Source organism: Zonotrichia albicollis, chromosome 7 (assembly GCF_047830755.1).
Source record: "Zonotrichia albicollis isolate bZonAlb1 chromosome 7, bZonAlb1.hap1, whole genome shotgun sequence".
Lineage (NCBI taxonomy): Eukaryota > Metazoa > Chordata > Aves > Passeriformes > Passerellidae > Zonotrichia > Zonotrichia albicollis.
The window spans coordinates 22,798-30,709 of NC_133825.1; the positions used below are offsets into that span (position 1 = coordinate 22,798).

The 7,912-nt window shown below is 47.6% G+C and overlaps 1 long non-coding RNA gene across 1 annotated transcript; it reads right to left on the reverse strand.

Annotated features, from left to right (window-relative positions):
• Positions 1 to 1,482: 1,482 nt before the first annotated feature.
• LOC141729477 (uncharacterized) lies at positions 1,483 to 3,426 on the reverse strand. Its single transcript, XR_012580980.1, has 5 exons — positions 3,002 to 3,426; positions 2,786 to 2,907; positions 2,481 to 2,560; positions 1,736 to 2,404; positions 1,483 to 1,658 (listed from the first exon to the last, which is right to left on the reverse strand). It is a non-coding gene; the product is annotated as an uncharacterized LOC141729477 (long non-coding RNA).
• Between the last annotated feature and the right edge of the window lie 4,486 nt (positions 3,427 to 7,912).

Here is a 7,912-nt window from a genome sequence, read left to right on the forward strand (position 1 = left end):
AATCCCAGCCAGTCAGCTACTTGCCCTCTCCTGAGTGTGCCTGGCTCCTTCATGCTCCAGCCTCATCCTGATTCCATGGCTGCGGCTTTTATTGGGAGTGGCACCTGGGTTAGAGAAAGGCAAAGTTAAATGGCATTCCTCTGAGTGCAGTGGATGACTCTGTGTGCTCTAAGACATGGGAATACCTCTGCTAGGCTTCTGAACAGCCTTGGGGGGGGGGGGGGGGCCTCAAATAAACACCCTTTCTCACCCTGCTGCCCGCAAACCCCCTCCCAAGAACTCCTAACTGGATACCTGCTCACCCTCCCTCTCCCACTCACAATCCTCAAGTCACCTGAAGCCTCAATCTCAAACAACATCTTGGACACTGGGCAGATGCCTCTTGTGACATGATCAGTCTGCTGAACAAAATTGTTCTCCTTGAGAGCTGAGCAATAACAACCACTTCTCTCCACGGCTCACCTTGACTGCTGCTATCCAGATTCACTTCCTAAAAAGAAAGAACAGAGCTCTAACAGAGTCACCATGTACACTTCTGCTCCACAGACAAATGGGGCCTCACCTGCTCAGGGGAATCCCCTCACAGGGGTTGGGGCCCTCTGGCCCAGATTTAATACATCTGAATCTGAAAAAAACGTTAGGACAAGAGTCACACTGTTGCAGGACAACTTAAGAGCTCCAGATGTCCTGTGTCCATCTACAAATCCCACCTGGAGTCCAACTACACCCCACATTACACATTCCAAGTCCCCGGGCCCTCTCCTATCGCACCAGGCTATGCGGCAGGGCAGAGTAGCCCCGGCACAAATGTGTGCTGACACCCGTGACACAGGACAGACAGGACAGGACACACAACGGGGACATAACAGGAACAGAAATCTCTTGGCAAGGAAAATGGCTGCAAGGACTGAGAGCATGCAAAAGGAGATGACGGAGTTCAAACTGACGGTGAGCTGATGAGGCTCAGAGAACACTGCAGGAAGAAGATGCTAACTACTGTTCTTGGAATCAATCATTCAAAGATGGATGCCTAGGAATCCTATGGTCAGAATCCTCTGCCTGCCCTCACATTCTTTCAAGCCCTAATCCACCATAATGGATCCAGGTGGGGCACAGCTGTCCGTACAGCTCAGAACAAGACCTGACAAGACATCTGACTGGATGCTTCCAAAGAGAGAAGAGAATCTGATGCCTGCCTGAGCTCCCAAGTCAAAAGTTCTCTGGCCTGGGTGCCAGGCCAAGGAATGCAGAGATCACAGATGCTAACAATGATGCCAAGGTTTCTGACAGGCCCCTCAATGTGCTAAGGTAAAAGACAGGAGATACACAAACAACACATAATGCACAGCAGACAAGTGACACCAGACACACCGGGACTGCTCTGCCCTGAACACCTCAGCACTGTGATCAAAAGTGAGACTTTGCTTTCATGGGGCCTAAGGGGCCACTTCATGGACACCCCCCCACGGCCAAACTGGACTCAAAAACCCCTCCCAGTAATTCCCAAACCAGCACCATGCCTTCATCCCCTCTGTGGGTCATAGCCCTCTACTTATCTCTCAGACATCTGGGGATGCCGGTCCGTGCCAGGTGCAAAGAAAGGCCACCTCGTCAGCTGGGAAGGTCCTGCTGTCACCGGGCTGGTGTCTCTCAGACAGCTAGATTAAAGAGAACCAAACATCAGTGCCTGATCTTGGCACCGCATCGGCCAAAACCCCACCAGTCTGCTACTCACCCTGCTCCTAGGAATGCCCGGCACCTGCTAACTCTGACCCTCTGCCATGGATGCAATGCATCTGCACCTGAAAGAAAGTTAGAACATGTGTCAAACACCACCAGGATAACTCACAAGCTGCAAACACCTTATGTCCATCTAGGAATAGCATCTAGAGCCCAAGTACAGCCCCCATTACAAATTTACACTCCCCAGGGCTTGTCCCATTGCAGCTGGCCATGCGGCAGGGCAGAACAGCTCCAGCACCCATATGTGTGCAGACACCCGTGACACAGAACGTGACAAACATGGGGACATCAAACACCACACATCATGCTTGTGGTGAGGGCCTCGAGGGAAGAAGGTAAAAGGGACCCCAAAGACACACTAGGGAACACGGCACACCGGAAACCACGACACAAACCAGAGCTGTTCTGCACTGCCCGCCTGAAAGCTGCCATCAAAACTAGAGCCTCTCCCTTTAGCTGTCCTAAGAGGCCCTTGGAGAAGTCTGCTTTTCGCTCAGCTAATTTTTAAATCTGTCCCAAGAACTCCCAATCTGCTACTCCCCCATCTCCAGGCCGTGGCTCCCAACTTATCTTTTGGATGATCGGTGACGGGAATCCACGTTGCAAGTGAAATGAGCCTGCTTCAGAGAGCCTCGTGATGGCCTGTGAGCCTCTCGGTCAGCTACAATAAAGAAAACCAAAACCAAAGAATGAGTCCAGAGTTTTGTGGGCCAAATCCCAGCCAGTCAGCTACTTGCCCTCTCCTGAGTGTGCCTGGCTCCCTCAGGCTCCAGCTTCATCCTGATTCCAAGGCTGTGGCCTTTATTAGGGCTGGCACCTGGGTTAGAGAAAGGCAAAGTTAAATGGCATTCCTGTGAGTGCAGTGGATGACTCTGTGTGCTCTAAGACATGGGAATGCCTCTGCTAGAAGCCTTGGGGGGGGGGGCCCTCAAATAAACAAATAAACACCCTTTCTCACCCTGCTGCCTGCAAACCCCCTCCCAAGAACTCCTAACTGGATACCTGCTCACCCTCCCTCTCCCACTCACAATCCTCAACTCACCTGAAGCCTCAATCTCAAACATCATCCTTGACACTGGGCAGATCCCTCCTGAGACATGATGAATCTGCTGCAAAAAGTGTTGTACTTGACACAACCTGGAATCTCTGAAAGGCGTGCTCCTCCTAAAAACCATAAAAAACAAACCAAGAACAAAACCAGAAATTACAAAGGTGCTTTAAACACCCCTAAACACAAAACCCAAAATTGTGAACCTACATACTCCCTGTATTCCATGCTGTTTTCTTCACAGTCTCTTCCAAGCCTCTGCTGCTTTAGATGCCCAGAAACACCTGCTGGAAACAAGCTGAGATGAGCTGAAAGAGCCTTTTCACTGAAATGAGAGGAGAACTCCTACCCCAGCACATCCCAGAGAGGGAATGAAGCCCCTCAGCCAAGGCTGGGGTTAATATACCCCCGATGGTGCCCGCCTCTCGTTCCCATGGCACCCAGGAAAAGGGAGGGGGCAAATCCTCCCAGGTGTAAAAGCCCTCAGAACAGCTGCAGCTGTTTGGCCTCTCAGACTCAGATTCAAGGGGAGTAAAGGGCTTGTTATAGAAGAAAACTCTTCACAAAAATAACAGTGCTTTCTTTTTTGCAACAGCTACTTGGAGCAGAAGAACAGAAAACTGGTAAGACATAAAACTTTGTGTTAAGGTAGCATAGCTAGATAAATTGGGTCATTTGCTGTTAACTTACATAATTATTCTGTATTTTACAAAAGCCATCTAATAAATTCAGACCCAAAACTCCAGCAGCCCAACTGGCCCTACCAAATCTGTATGTTTATACATACAGTAAACAATACCAAAATCCCAGTAATACCTATGAGAAGTCTATGAAAGAAACCTATTGAAACCTACCTCAAATACAAACCAACCCATCCAGAAAGTTAGCTTCACTCAAAAAACAATTTACACAGAGTTAATAATACCAAGAAATAAAACAACACACCATATACCACCAATGAATATAATAGTCAAGGAAAAAACCTCCACATTTTAAAATTTTTTTATTTAAACTAACTTCTTTTATTAGCTAGAACAAGAGATTTTGCCAGGACTGTAACAACAACTCCTTCTTCTCCTTCTGAAATGTCCCTTCTCATTCCTAAATTCCTTACAACTTCTGAGTTTAAATCCAAGCCAAAAGCAAAATTCGTGCACTCGTGCGTTCGATGCTCCTGTCAGATTCTCTCTTTCCCTCCACATCTTCTTACGCTTTCAGCCGTCCTGCTGTGATGAGTTTGACAGAAGAACTGGAAAATGTTAGGAGAGGATTTCCCTCCCTCCCTCCCTCCCCAGAGCTGGTTTCCTCAGCGCATTTCACTCAATCCCAAGCCTGCAATGATGCACGCTCACCTGAAGCAGGGGGAGAAATCTGTAAAGGTCACTAAATACATAAAAGCACATCCCCATTGTTCCATTACTCAGCAGCCCATCCGGCCAAGGTCAGAGCTCGCTGCCCACCGAGGACACGGCAACCAGCAGGGCCCTTTCTCCCACCCTCCAGCACGGACCTGCGAAGCCAGAGAGGAGTTTACAGAGACCGGGAGCCGGCGGGACGGGACGGGCGCCCGGCCCGACCTTCCAAAGCTGCCGGCAGCGACGGCGGGGAGAGCCACGGCCCCGCTCCGCCTCCTCCGCTGCCTGCCCGGGGCCGCCCCGCCGGGATTGTCCGGCCCACGGTCGCTCCCAGCGCCTGGAGCGGGGCGGGCGCGGGCCCGGGGGCTGCAGCCCTGTTCCGATGCCGCTCGCTCCCGCCCCTCGCCCTTCCTATGCTCGGCAGCCGCGTCCTTCCGCCGCCCCCGGCACCCAGCGGCGAGAGGCAGGGCGCTGGCTCGGAGGGTGCAGTACCGCTCTGTGGCCACAGGGCGGCAGACTTACCGGGGTGTGCTATTTTCCCGCCTTTTTGGCCGCCATTGTGAGAAGGTCAAGCGAGTCCGAGACACCCGTGACACGCCACTCCCAACAAGGCGGCCTCTCGGCTGCCTGTCGGCTCACGGCTGCAGTACCGCGCTCTGCCCACAAGGCGGCAGCACTGCCGCCCGCCCCAGACGGGGGCGCAGCGCGCCTCGGGGTTGCGGGCAGCGACGGTGGCAAAAAAGAGCAGGGGCGACCCCAGACAAAAACTGCTCTGAAATAAATGCCAGAAACCTGCCTCTTATCCAGCAAGAGCCAAACAAGCCCCCTTGATTTAAAGCCATGTTTAAATAAAAGTTTTATGTCTATTTTTCATATTTATAGTCACACACATATTTATAGTGAACATTGATGTAGCATGCAATTTATACAATATATTCTGTCTATTCCTATTGTTTATATGTATTTCTCTGTGTTTTTATAAATATCTTTCTCTATTAATTGTATAGTTCTTATATAGTTCTTCTATAGTTTAAAACTACATTTCTAAAACACTTTCATTATTTAAAAAAAATCCAATTCTAACTAAATAAATACCAGAAAACCCTTCTTTTAAACTATACTGAAATATTGTTATATTTAGAGCTTGCATGACTATATACACATTTATATTTCTAGTTTATATTGATGCATTATATTTAAAATATATATAATATGTATCCTGTTCAAATAATAGAGATAAATTATTTTTTAAATTACGTATCATATCTACTGCTAAACCTTGTTTTTTCCTTTATTTTTAATTTTTATATTAATCTTTAGCTATTTATGATATATTTATATACTTAGACTTCTATCTTTATATTATTTGTATTTATAATTTTTATACTAAAACCCCTGCTTTTGCCAAATGAAAAACAAAACCATCCTTTATTTTCAACTACTTGAAAAATACTTTTATAATTATAATTATCATATCTATAATTGTTGTATAAGTATAGTACATCAATTGATATATCTATTTTATATCTATTTCCTATAATATAATAAATAAGATATATACAGTATTACTTTTATTATGCGTAGTATCAATTGATGTTATTTTATATTTACAATTATTTAAAAATTTTATGTATACCTGCATATATTTGAAACACATTTCTATATTTATATTTGAGTTGGGTTGTGTCTATATTTATATTCTCTATTTACATATCTATAAATATACACAATAATTAAAAAAGATAATATATTATTGTAATATATAATAACTTATGTTACAAGTAAAATTTTAAAAAAAGATCAAATATATAAAAACAAGAGAGGTTTATTCCCATTTCCACACATCTGTTTTGTTTAAATGTAGTTATAATATTACATTAGAAATCCAATTCCTAAATAAAATTACAATACAAAGAGCATTGAATTGCCAGCAATATCTTCGAAAAACATCAAGATACCTCCAACAGCCAAAAATCTGCCAGCCAAAAAACCACAAAACACTCTTTTCAATAACAAATTCTCATCATATCAGAAAAATGGAACCAAGATAAAAGAAAACCCTATAGAAACACGCACAGCAAATTACAACAACTACTAAAAAAAGAAATCAAACCAACCTACTAAACTCCAAACAGTGCCACTGACCCTGAAGGTTACTAAAAAAAAATAAACAAAATTCTACCTCTACACTAACTCAAAGAATAACCAATCCTCTGTAAATATAACAGCCGAACTACTTAACGAAATAGAAAAAATCTCAAGGACTAAAAACTAAGAAAACAACTACTCAATACTACTTGAAAAGATCCACCATATAAATACCCATATTCCCAAAAAAAACCCGATGAACAACAATCAAATACATGAAAGAACAACAACAAAAAACAATCAAAAAAAAAAAACACAACAACAAAAATAGCCCCAAAACCGAATAAACTTTCATTTCCAACAAAAAATTTATACCTAACTGAATAAACCCATAGTTTCTCACGCTATCAAATTAAAAATAACACCTAGAAATAAACACAAAGCCTAAAAACAAACGTAACCATAAACAATGTCTCCCATATTACCCGCAACCATAAAACATACACTACAATCAAACCAACCAAATAAATAAAATCCCTTGAAGACGATAAACACACATGCAATTCGCGAGATTAAAAACCCACTGCTATGAACGACACGACGCTACCTCAAAAGCCCACCGAAACAAACACTACCCGCTCACGCCAATAAAAGCCACCTCAACAGAATTAAAATCCGAACCGCTGCTTCGCGCTACGACCCGTAAAAACCATTGCGCGCCTTTCTAAACATAATACCCCGGCAAAAAAACCATATCCGACTACAAAACCCAATCCGAAACTAACCTTTATCATCCCCACCGGCACCGAGAACCGCACCACTCAGGAAGAACACCGTAGCCCTTAGCGTACACCCGCTGCAAACCGAACACAGCGATGCAATCAATGCCGACAAAGCGCCTCCGAACCGCGGCACCACGCCAGCACTGCGAGCAGCCGAAGCCCGCGCTCGCTGCCGGCCCCGGACGGAGCGCGGCTCCCGCCAGGAGAGCGGCTCCTCCGGCGGCTCCTCCTGCACGCGGGGCCGGCGCCGGCCCGGAGAGCCGCGCCCGCTGCCCCTGCCCGGCGGGGCCGGCACCGGGCCCGGGGGTGGCGGCGGCGCCCGAGCCCCGCGCCCGGAGCGGCCGGAGCGGCCGGCACCGCCCGGGCCGCCGCAGCAGCGCCCGCGCCGCCTCTGCCGCCCTTGGCCGGCCCGGCGCGGCTCCCCTCGGCTCACACCGGCGCGGCTCCGCCACTGCCGCCCTTGGCCGGCCCGGCCGCGCCAAATCCCCCGTGCGCCCCGGCAGCTGCCCAGGCCATGCCAGCGCCGCTCCCGAGCGGCAACGTTCCGGCCCGGGCCGCGGCCACCACAAGCGCCCTCCGATTCAGCGGCACGGCCCCCTTGCAGCCCTGCAAACGCTGCCACAGCTGCAGCTTCCCGCAACCGAAGCCCGAAACTGACGCCGCAGGCGGGGCTCGCCTCCCTTCAACAAGGGCAAAGAAGTGTCTTCTCCCCTTCACGTTCGTCCCCTACGAGAGCACAAAAGAAGGGGCGCTCCTCAAATGAAAGCCTTCGACTGATGGCAAAGGGCCATTTCCACCTCCATTCAAACCCTTGAAAATGAGGGACACCGCGGCTGCCCCCTCCTTTTCAACCCTAGGGTGATGAAAATGGGGTGGCTGCCTTCAAACCAAACCCA